Raw genomic sequence first — 12,354 nt, forward strand, 5'->3', positions numbered from 1 at the left:
AGTAGCATTTGATTTTGAGTGTCATTGGCCAACTTCAAATTAAAATAATAAAAGATAACTTTTATTGAACAGATACCATGTGTCAAGTACTTTTCTAAGTGTTTTACACAAATTAATTCATTTGGTGATTTTCTTATCCCCATTTTTTTTATTTTTTAATGTTTGTTTATTTTTGAGAGAGAGGAGGAGGAGGAGGAGGAGAGAGAGAGAGAGAGAGAGAGAGAGAGAGAGAGAGAAGGAGTGGGGGAGGGGCAAAGAGAGGGAGACAGATCTGAAGCAGGCTCCAGGCTCTGCACAGAGCAAAGAGCCCGCCGCAGGGCTTGAACTCATGAACCACGAGAACTCATGAACCACGAGCTACTGACCTGAGCCAAAGTCAGACGCTTAACTGACTGAGCCGCTCAGGTACCCCTTCTTTAAAAAAAAAATAATAATGTTTATTTATTTTTGAGAGAGAGAGAGACAGTGTGTGAGGGAGGGGCAGAGAGAGAAGGAGACACAGAATCCAAAGCAGGCCCCAGGCTCTGTGCTGTCAGTACAGAGCCCAACTTGGGGCTCGAACTCATGAGCTGTGAGATCATGACCTGAACCCAGGTGCACCATCTCATCCCCGTTTTAAAGATGAGGAAACTAAAGAGAGGTTATGTAATTTGCCTGAGGTGGCACAGCCAGTTTTTGTTGGAACTAAGATTCTGATGCTAGCAAGTCTGATTCTTGAGTGTGTGCATACAACCATTATACAGTTATTCATAGTTTGCCAAGGTGGAAAAATCCTATCCATTTATTCAACAAATGTTTATGAAGTACATGCTATGTAATAAGCATTGTGCCAAGTACTATGCCAGGTCATAAGAACACAGAAATAAATAAATAGCTGTGGTTCCTGACCTACAGAACAGAGTCAAGTGTTACGTGAATAATTAATTACTTATAGTAAATTGCATTAAGTGCTACTAAAGATAAGTATGGGGTACTTTGGAACCTGTGTAATATAGGCCCTTCGCCTCTTCAAGGAGATATTGTGAAAATATTTTCACTTAAAAAACTTCCTTAAAAAAAAACTTTATATTTCTTTGTTTCCTCAATTTGTTTTTTTCCCCTCCTACCAAATGTTTTTCTCCATCTTTTCCTTTGTCGTCTTTGCTTCTCTTGTAATTTTCATCCCAGCAATGACCTGAATCTGGTTTCTTGTAGGTTAAGCCTTCTTTAAACACACTCGCCATCTGTTCTCCTTCTGGCTCTGAAGCACAAGATTTTATCCTCTGGTAATGTTTCATTAGGCTAATCTTTATACAGCGTACAGAGTACATTTCAGTTGACAAGCCTTACATTTCATCATTAGTACTTATTTTACTATTAAAGTAGAAATTAACCTTGTAAGCACCCATCAAAATGTTATAAAAATACCATGTGAACTGGCCCAGATCCTTTCAGTTATGAAATTATATTTTACATAGTAATTATCTTTCACACTACTGACCACTTTAAAGTTTACCCAGGGATTTTTTAAAACACAGTTTGAGAGATGTCTCTTAATGCCTGAGGAACATTTCCAATAGAATGTGTACTCTTATCTTTGAGTACTACCTATTCCACAACTCCACCCCCAGAATCCTGCCATTTTCATCACTTCCATTTATGCTCAGATGCCTAAAACCTCAGAACACACTCCCCTGCTCACTTCTTCATTGTCCAAAGAACCCTGACTGCTGCTCTTTTCTAAAGAGTGGTGAAAATAGAATAGTAGGAGTTAAAAAATGGTAAATTTTAAAATGAAAAAAATGCTGAATTTGGCATTATATATTATATATATAATTATTATTATATTTATATATATATATATATATATATATATATATATATATATATATATATCATTAAGGTAGCATGAATTTGAATTGGCAGATCTGAGCAATGGAGGAGAGATCATTAAAGTCCCTTCCCTTTTTTGGTGCCTGGGTGGCTCACTTAGTTAGGCATCTGACTCTTGGTTTTGGCCCTAGGTGTCTGACTCTTGGTTTGTCTCAGGTCATAATCTCACGAGTTTGTGAGTTCAAGCCCCATGTTGGGCTCTGTGCTGACAGCTCAGAGCCTGAAGCCTGCTTCAAATTCTGTGTCTCCCTCTCTCTCTGCCCCTCCCCTGCTCACGTTCTGTCTCTCTTTCTCTCAAAACTACATTAAAAAAAAAAGTTCCTGGGGCGCCTGGGTGGCTCAGTCGGTTAAGCGGCCGACTTCGGCCCAGGTCATGATCTCAAGGTCTGTGAGTTCGAGCCCCGCGTCGGGCTCTGTGCTGACAGCTCAGAGCCTGGAGCCTGTTTCAGATTCTGTGTCTCCCTCTCTCTGACCCTCCCCCGTTCATGCTTTGTCTCTCTCTGTCTCAAAAATAAATAAATGCTAAAAAAAAATTTTAAAAAAAAAGTTCCTTCCCTTTAAAAATATTTTTTATTTAATCCTAGTGTAGTCAACATACAGTGTTATATTAGTTTCAGATGCACAAATAGTGATTCAATAGTTCCATGTATTAGTGCCCATTAAGATAAGTGTACTCTTAATTCCCTTCACTATTTCACCCATCCCTCACATCCACCTCCCCTCTGGAAATCATCTGTTTGTTCTCTGTAATTGAGAGTCTGTTTTTTGATTTGTCTCTTTTTTTTCCCCTTTGTTTGCTCTTTCTTAAATCTCACAGATTTCACAAAGTGAAATCATATGGTATTTGTCTTTCTAAAATACCTAGGAATAAACTTAACCAAAGAGATGAAAGACCTATACTCTGAAAGCTATAAAACAATGATGGGGGCACCTGGGTGTCTCAGTTGGTTAAACATCCAACTCTTGATTTAGGCTCTGGTCCTGATCTCAATGTCCATGAGATAGAGCCCCACATTGGGCTCTGCACTGAGATCACAGAGCCTGCTTGGGACTCTCTCTGCCCCTCCCCAAAACACACTCTCTCAAAAATAAATAAATAAACTTAAAAAAAAAAGATGAAATAAATTGAAGATGAAACAAGAAATGGAAAGACATTCCATGCTTATGAATTTGAAGACCAAATATTGTTAAAATGTCCATAATACCCAAAGCAATCTGCACATTTAATGCAACCCCTATAAAAATACCAACAGCTTTTTTCACAGAACAAGAACAAACAATCCTTAAATTTGTATAGAACCACAAAAGCCCCCGAATAACAAAAGCAACCTTTTTTTTAATTTAATTTTTTAAATTTACATCCAAGTTAGTCTATAGTGCAACAATGATTTCAGGAGTAGATTCCTTAATGCCCCTTACCCATTTAGCCCATCCCCCATCCCACAACTCCTTCAGTAACCCTGTTTGTTCTCCATATTTAAGAGTCTCTTATGTTTTGTCCTCCTCCCTGTTTTTATATTACTTTTGCTTCCCTTCCCTTGTGTTCATATGTTATGTGTCTTACAGTCTTCATATGAGTGAAGTCATCTGATATTTGTCTTTTCTCTGACTAATTTCACTTAGCATAATACCCTCTAGTTCCATCCACGTTGCAAATGGCAAGATTTTATCCTTTTTGATTGCTGAGTAATACTCCAGTGTATATATATACCACATCTTCTTTATCTGTTCATCCATTGATGGACAATTGGGCTCTTTCCATACTTTGGCTATTGTTGATAGTGCTGCTGTAAATATTGGGGTGCATATGCCCCTTTGAAACAGCATACATGTATCCCTTGGATAAATGCCTAGTAGTGCAATTGCTGGGTTGTAAGGTAGTTCTATTTTTAATTTTTTGAAGAACCTCCATACTGTTTTCCAGAGTGGCTGCACCAGCTTGCATTCCCACCAGCAATGCAAAAGAGATCCTCTTTCTCTGCATCCTCACCAACATCTGTTGTTGCCTGAGTTGTTAATGTTAGCCATTCTGGCAGGTGTGAGGTGGTATCTCATTGTGGTCTTGATTTGTATTTCCCTGATGATGAGTGATGTTGAGCATTTTTTCATGTGTCGGTTGGCCATCTGGATGTCTTCTTTGGAGAAGTGTCTATTCATGTATTTTGCCCATTTCTTCACTGGATTATTTGTTTTTTGGGTGTTGAGTCTGATAGGTTCTTTACAGATTTTCGGTTACTAATCTTTTATCTGATATGCCGTTTGCAAATATCTTCTCCCATTCTGTCGGTTGCCTTTTAGTTTTGCTGATTGTTTCCCTCACTGTGCAGAAGCTTTTTATTTTGATGTGGTCCCAATAGTTCATTTTTCTTTTGTTTCCCTTGCCTCTGGAGACATGTTGAGTAAGAAGTTGCTGCAGCCAAGGTCAGAGAGGTTTTTGCCTGCTTTCTCCTTGAGGATTTTTATGGCTTCCTGTCTTACATTTAGGTCTTTCATCTATTTTGAGTTTATTTTTGTGTATGGTGTAAGAAAGTGGTCCAGGTTCATTTTTCTGGATGTCACTGTCCAGTTTTCCGAGAACCACTTGCTGAAGAGACTGTCTTTATTCCATTGGATGTTCTTTCTTGCTTTGTCAACAATTAGTTGGCCATATGTTTGTGGGTCCATTTCTGGGTTCTCTATTCTGTTCTATTGATCTGAGTGTCTGTTTTTGTGGTAACAAAAGCAATCTAGAAAAACAAAGTGGAGGTATCACAATCTTATTCTTTAAGTTACATTACAAAACTGTAGTAATCAAAATAGTATGGTACTGGCACGAAAATAGACACTTAGATCAATAGAACAGAGTAGAAAGCCTAGAAATAAACCCACAATTATATGGTCAATTAATCTTCAACAAAGCAGGCAAGAATATGCAATGGGAAGAAGACTGTTTCTTAAACGGTGTTGAGAAAACTGGACAGCTAAATGCAAAAGAATGCAACTGGACCACTTCCTTACACCATACACAAAAATAAACTCAAAATGGGTTAAAGGCCTAAATGTGAAACCTCGAACCATAAATATCCTAGAGGAGAACATAGGCAACTGCCTCTTTGACATTGACTATACCAACTTCTTTCTAGATCTGTCTCCTGAGGCAAGGGAAACAAAAGCAAAAATAAACTATTAGGACTATATCAAAATAAAAGGCTTCTTCACAGTGAAGGAAACAATCAATAAAATACAGTCTCCTGAATGGGAGAAGATGTTTGCAAATGACATATCTGGTTTGGGTTAGTGTCCAAAATATATAAACAATTTATACAACCCAACACCAAAAAATGAAGTAATTCAATTTTTAAATTGGCAAAACTCCCTTCCCTTTTATTTGAGTCCTCGAAAGAAAAAGAAAGACTTAAAAGGGTGTGCGTGGGGTGCCTGGCTGGCTTAGCCAGTAGAGCATCCCACTTTTATTCTCAGGGTTGTGAGTTGGAGCCCCATGTTGAGTGTGAAGCCTACTTAAAAGAAACAATGAGTAAGTGGGGCATCTGGGTGGTTCAGTTGGTTAAGCATCCAACTCTTGATTTCAGCTCAGGTCATACTTTCACAGTTCATGAGATCAAGGCATGCATCAGGCTCTGTGCTGACAGCCTGGAGCCTGCTTAGGATTCCCTCTCGTCCTCTCTCTGCTCTTCCCCTGCTTGTGCGCTCACACTCACTCTCTCTCAAAAGACAAAAAAATTTAAAAGATTTTTTTTAAAAAAGTAAAATAAAGCCTGTGTGAGTAAGGTTTCTGATAACTGAATCATGTATCAGTTTTCAAAATTAAAATTAAAGCTTATTTATATATGTATGTAAGTAAATAGTCTCTACTCCCGACAGGGGAGTAGATCCTGAGATCAAGAATTGCATGCTCTTCTGACTGAGCCAGTGAGGTGCCCTTTGAATTTAAATATAAAGTAGGGGCACCTGGGTGGCTCAGTCGGTTGTGCATCTTACTTCTCATAATCTCGTAGTCCATGCGTTTGAGCCCCTCGTCGGGCTCTGTGCTGACAGCTCAGAGCTTCTGGAGCCTGCTCTGGATTCTGTGTCTCCCTCTCTCTCTTTCCCTCCTCAACTCGCACTCTTTCTCTGTCAAAAATAAATATTTTTAAAAATTGTTTTAAAAACATCGTATTTTACATATGAAGTAGCCATGTGTAAACTATACCTCAATAAAGTTATTTTTTGAAACTGGAAGGAAAAAGGGAAACAACATTAAAGATTTATTCCCTTAGTCACATTAGCTACACTTCCAAGTACCTAATAAGCACATGTGGCTTAGTGAGTACCGTTTTGAACAGCATAGATCTAGTACATAAAACTTTTCCATGATTTTATTTTTATTAATGTTTATTTTTGAGAGAGAGTGAGAGAGAAAGAATAAAGAAGGGAGGGGCAGAGAGAGAAGGGGACCGAGGATCCAAAGCAGGTTCCGTGCTGACAGCAGACAGCCCCAATGGGGCTGGAACTCATGAACTGTGAAATCATGACCTGAGCCAAAGTCCAACGCTTGACTAACTGAGCCACCCAGGCGCCCCTCCGTGCTTTTAAAGAATACATTCTTAAATCTGTTTCAAAATGCTTACACTTAAAACAGAAATAAATAACCCAAGCAGAAACGTGCAAAAATTTAGTATCCTTAATACATCAGGGACTCTTAAACATAAAATAGGAGGGATGGGTTAAATGGGGGAAGGGAATTCTGAGAAGAAGGTTTCCAGTTATGGAATGAGTAAGTCACATAAAAAGAAGGTGCAACATAGGGAATTAGGGAATGTAGTTAATGGTATTGTAATAGCCTTGCATGATGACAGATGGTAGCTATACTTGTAAACATAAGGTATAGAGATGTTGAATCACTATGTTGTATCGTTGAAACTAATGTAACATTGTGTGTCGGTATACTCAAAAAAATATTTTAAAAAAGAAATAAACAGTAATAATACTTTTAAAGTTCACATTAAAGAGCAAAGAAATGCAAATTAACAGGACAGTGCGTTCATATTTTCATCTATGAAATAGATATATTTTTTAAAAAATTTCTTTTTGAGAGAGAGCACAGGAGAGGAGCAGAGAGGGAGACAGAGGATATGAAGCAGGCTTTGCACTGACAGCAGCATGCCCGACGCAGGGCTCAAACCCATGAACTGCGAGGTCATGACCTGACCTGAGCTGAAGTTGGATGCTCAATGGACTTGAGCCACCCAGGCGCCTCATAAGTAAGATCTTCAAAATTTACTCAAATTTTGTTTTTTAACATTATTTAACACTATTGAACTGTACCTTTAAAAACAGTTAAGACTGTAAATTTTATGTGTATTTTATTGCAGTTAGAATTTTTTAAATATTAAAAAAGATCCTATTTTTATTTTAAATATAATGTATACTTTTATACATATACAAACTAAAGTGATAACAATGATTATCTTTGGGTGATAGGATTATTAGTATGTTTCAGTTTCTTCTTTTTCTGTTCATGTCTACCATGGACACAGTACTTTTGTAATGAGAAAAATGTTGTCTGTCCAACTCCTTTGTGATGACTGAGATTCCTTTAACAACAAGGCTTTACATTCCACTTTTTTTAATGTTTATTTATTTATTTTTGAGAGAGAGAGAGAGAGAGAGAGAGAACATGTGTGGGAGGGGCAAAGAGAGAGGGAGACAGAGGATCTGAGGAGGGCTTAGCTCTGTGAGCTCATAGCATAGAGCTCGATTCGGGGCTCAAACTCAGGACCCACGAGATCATGACCTGAGCTGAAGTCAGAAGCTTAACTGACTGAGCCACCATGTGCCCCACATTCCACATTTAAAAGTACATTAAGCCTGGTGAAAAAAATATCAAATGGTCTAAATTCACTCTAAGATGTAATGAGGATATCAAGGAAAAAAGCAGGAGGTAACTGGTTGCCTGAAAGGGGCAGGAGAAAATGTTTTAAAAAACAACAAAAATCAGGGATACAGAAAAGAGAAAAATCACCAAACACAAACTTGGCCTGCTTCAGAATTTTGCGCAGCATTATCTCTGGTTAGATCATCCAAAAAAGGAGAGAAAACCTAAGATTTATTGTGAAATAGCTTGGGCAGGAAGCAATCTTAGGTACAGAAAAGGCCGGCTTTTAATTCTGTCACTTAAAACCTGGGAAAACATTGTTGATTTTCTTATTTTCACTGGGAAATTTGTGTGTTCCAGATCATTTCTTTTTTTTTTTAAGTTTATTTATTTATTTTGAGAGAGAGACAGAGCAGAGCAGGGGCAGAGAAAGAGGGAGGGAGAGAAAGAGTCCCAAGCAGGCTCCAGCACTGTCAGCATAGAGTCCAGTTTGGGGTTTGAACTCAGGAACAGTGAGATCATGACCTGAGCAGAAACCAAGAGCTGGATGCTGAACCTACTGAGCCACCCAGGCACGCCTGTTCTAGATTATCTCTATACTTACTATTTATCTCCCTCATTTTCATTAAAAATTTTTTTAATGTTTGTTTATTTTTGAGAGAGACAGAGTGTGAGCAGGGGAGGGGCAGAGAGAGAGGGAGACACAGAATCCAAAGCAGGCTCCAGGCTCCGAGCTGCTAGCACAGAGCCTCATATGGGCTCACACTCATCAACTGTGTGATCATGACCTGAGCCAAAGTCAGATGCTTAACTGATTGAGCCACCCAGGTGCTCCTCCCTCACTTTCGTTTTTAATTTAATTTAATTTAATTTAATTTAATTTAATTTAATTTAATTTAATTTAATTTATTATTAATTACTTCATAGGATATAGGGGAAGTTACACAAGGACCACTAATCATGAGTTCACTCTTTCGGGAATCCCTGTACTTCATGACAGTAACCAGAATGGAATTTCCCATTGCCTACACACAGTGTACATGAAGGAGAGGATTTCATGTGACAATTGGGACTGTATACCACTTAATATATGGTATGAATGCAATGACCGCCCATGCAGAATTTTTAAGAACATCTATTTTCAAATATCAAGTTCTGTTGCATAATCACAGCCCAATGTTTGGTTTGGAAACTATCATCACACTGAAATGGGAGATATACATTCTTTTACTTTATGGCATATGTGGATTGAGCAGATACTGATTCCACCAATGGAGCAGGGTTTGTTCTCTTCAAAGAGATCTCAGGGATTCAGAAATTCTCCCACTGCGGTTGCCCTTTAGGAAGAGATTTAAAGATCATTTTCCCAATACCAACAAATTTCTGTTTAATCTCAAATCAGATAAATGTTTTCAGTTTTGGTTTTAGTTGAGAAACTGGTACGTTAAAGAATCTGGTAGCTATACTTTCTTCAGCTACAGCATGCATAGAGAAAAAGCACAGCCTTCAAGCTCTGTTCTACAAAGGGTTAATATCTTAATAGCTGAACAGAACTGTATTAATTCCTCTCTTAACGAGCCAGGAGGACAAGAGGATTCTAGAGGACCAGAGGACACCAGAACAGTCAGAAAAGAATTTGGAGTGAACTCTCTGGAGGAAGCAAGAACTGTAAGTTAAAAAAAATTTTTTTTAATGTTTATTTATTTTTGAGAGAGAGAGACAGACAGAGACAGAGTGTGAGCAAGGGAGGGGCAGAGAGAGAGAGGGAAACACAGAATCCAAAGCAGGCTCCAGGCTCTGAGCTGTCAGCACAGAGCCCGATGTGGGGCTCAAACCCACAGACTGTGAGATTATGACCTGAGCTGAAGTCGAATGCTTAACTGACTGAGCCACTCAGGCGCCCAAGAACTGTAAGTTTATATGTAATACACATAGTCTCCCATTTCTTTGCCTAGTGTAGTTTTGAGAACAGTAAAATAAGTTTATTCATTGGATATTATCCTGCCAGTCTCCCAGGCATGCAGGCATCATGTCACTACGTCATCTTTAATCCTATCACCCTCTTGACTCCATTCCACATCTAACTAGTTGGCAAGACTTTTCTTTCTCCTCCCTCAGTGTCTTTGTGATCCATCCCACTCTTCCATCCCCCTGCCATCCTCCTTCCTATTTCAAGGCCACTTGTCTGAACCACAGCAGTATCCCTTTCCTCCCCTCTGCCAGTCTCACTAAGTCACTAATACCAGAGAAATCTTCCTAAAGCTCTGCCACAGCTCTAACCCTACTGCTCTTGTGCTCAAAATATATAATTGCTGCCAAATGTCTGCAGAATGAATAAAACTCCTCTGACTTCTATGCAAGGTCTTCCAAACTATGCCTCCTTTCACTTAAATTCCCACAGCTCTCTTTCTCCAGCTCAGCACAGCTACCCACTACTGTCCAAGACCACCCTGCTCTTTGCTCGCCCCTGACACTATTCAGAGTGCCCTCTGTGTGTCGGATACTCTATCTCTACCTGCCAAAATCTCTCCCAGACACCAACAATCCCCATTCCACAAAGCTTTATCTGATCCTTCAAGTAAATGGGAATCTCAATCTTCTTTACATTCTCATTTTGCTTTGTTCTTCTGATTGACTTTTTATATTTTGCCTTAGTTAAGTGTGTACTTTTCTCATTTTTTGTCTCAATTATTCATCTCCTAAGAGCAAGAGCTCAATTTTTCTTCTCCCTGTAGCAACTACACAAAATGGGCACACGGTAATACTTGTCAAATTAAGTTCAATCCAAATTCCAGGAATTCTGGTTATCTTTTCTGAGCACTCATACAACAAATGCTACAGTTACAGAGCCTGTACATTTCTCCCTTTATCTCTGTTCCAAGTTTCTTTCACAATACTTACACATCTCATTTGTTTCTATCCTCTTACGTAAAAGATCAGCTCCTCCTGAGTTCTCTCACTCACTGTAAAAATATTGTATTTAAGAGTCTGTGGAGGTGGTGGAGACTATGTGGCTCAGTCGGTTATGCATCCAACTCTTTTTTTAAAATTTTTTTTAAACATTTATTCCTTTTTGAGAGACAAAGTGTGAGTGGGGGAGGGGGAGAGAGAAAGGGAGACACAGAATCTGAAGCAGGCTCCAGGCTCGGAGCTGTCAGCACAGGGCCTGATGTGGGGCTGGAACTCACAAACCATGAGATCATGACCTGAGCTGAAGTTGGACGCTTAACTGACTGAGCCACCCAGGTGCCCCAACATCCAACTCTTGATTTCAGCTCAGGTCATCATCTCACAGTGTGTGAGATCGAGCTCCAAGTTGGGCTCGGGATTCTCTCTTTTTCTGTCTCTCCCGCTCTTGCATGCATGCTCTCTCTCTCTCTCTCAAAATAAATAAATATTAAAAAATAAATAAAAGTCTATTGGGGCACTGGCTGGCTCAGTCAGAGGAGCATGTGGCTCTTGGTATCAGGATTGTGAGTTCAAGCCCCACATTGGATGTAGGGATTACTTAAACATTTTTTTTAATGTTTATTTTTGAGAGAGAGAGAGAGAGAGAGAGAGAGAGACAGAATGCAAGTAGGGAAGGGGCAGAGAGAGAGAGGGAGACACAGAATCCGAAGCAGGCTCCAGGCTCTGAGCTGTCAGCACAGAACCTGACATGGGGCTCAAACCCACAAACCATGAGATCATGACCTGAGCCAAAGTCAGATGCTTAACCGACTAAGCCACCCATGCGCCCCTGGTGTAGGGATTACTTAAATAAATAAACTTAAATAAAGGTATTTTCATAATTTGTCTCTTCCTTCCTCCAGACTTTCAACTCAAAGGAGCCCAACTGCAGCCCCCATTTCAGGGACTTGACTATTTGGGGCCTGCTAAAGTTAGTCCCTTATAATGTGAGAAGACTTGGATTCCCAATCCATATTCAATTTGAACTAGTTAAAATCCTACTTCTATATTTTGTCATGTAGGCCTAGTTAATGCATTAATTTTTAAAAGAGGGGAATGTTTTTGCAGCATCTTTTCCTATTGCTACTGAAATGATATTGGCATTCCTTTGAGCAGATTATTTTTTTCCTTGGAGCAGATTTTTCACTTGATTTTTGAATTTTTCTTATCCCTCCCCTCTCCTACTCAAGTGGGAGACACCACTGTGGCTTTCACTTCACTATGTTCTTGAGTATGGAAGGGAATTAATACAAAACTTCGTGAAATTATTAAAAACAATTTCAGAAAGGGAAATAATTTCTGCTATAATCCAATGTCATAATATCTGCTGAAAAATTATTATACATTTGCATGTACCAGGCACTGTATTAAGTACTCTGTATACAGCGGTGTCCTCAAAAGAGCTTATGGACTAGTGAGGAGAGACATGATATATAAGCCCTATAGAAAACTGACTCCTATTAGTCAACACGCAAGAAAATTACATATACCATCATATAAATCATTAACATATACAGATAAATACAATGTGCACTTACCAATTGGCCAGAGATTAGTTCAGTGGACACAACAAAATGGCTAGCATTTTACTAATTCGGAACCTGTACTAAATGCCAACCATTATGCTTCCCTTTTTATAGGTATCATCTTCGTGGATCCTTGTAACCACATGAGTTTAG

At 39.0% G+C, this 12,354-nt stretch overlaps 1 protein-coding gene across 6 annotated transcripts in view; it reads left to right on the top strand.

The window, feature by feature from the left end:
- The first annotated feature begins 9,294 nt into the window (after positions 1–9,294).
- Positions 9,295–12,354, top strand: part of RPGRIP1 (RPGR interacting protein 1) — an 89,120-nt gene continuing 86,060 nt past the window's right edge. For all 6 annotated transcript variants that reach the window (XM_019430580.2, XM_019430581.2, XM_019430583.2 and 3 more), the window contains exon 1: positions 9,295–9,394. The gene's annotated coding sequence lies outside the window, so the exon portion shown is untranslated. The remainder of the gene's footprint in view (positions 9,395–12,354) is intronic.

The sequence above is a fragment of the Panthera pardus genome, unplaced genomic scaffold (assembly GCF_024362965.1).
Source record: "Panthera pardus isolate Hobbes unplaced genomic scaffold, ASM2436296v1 HiC_scaffold_24, whole genome shotgun sequence".
NCBI lineage: Eukaryota > Metazoa > Chordata > Mammalia > Carnivora > Felidae > Panthera > Panthera pardus.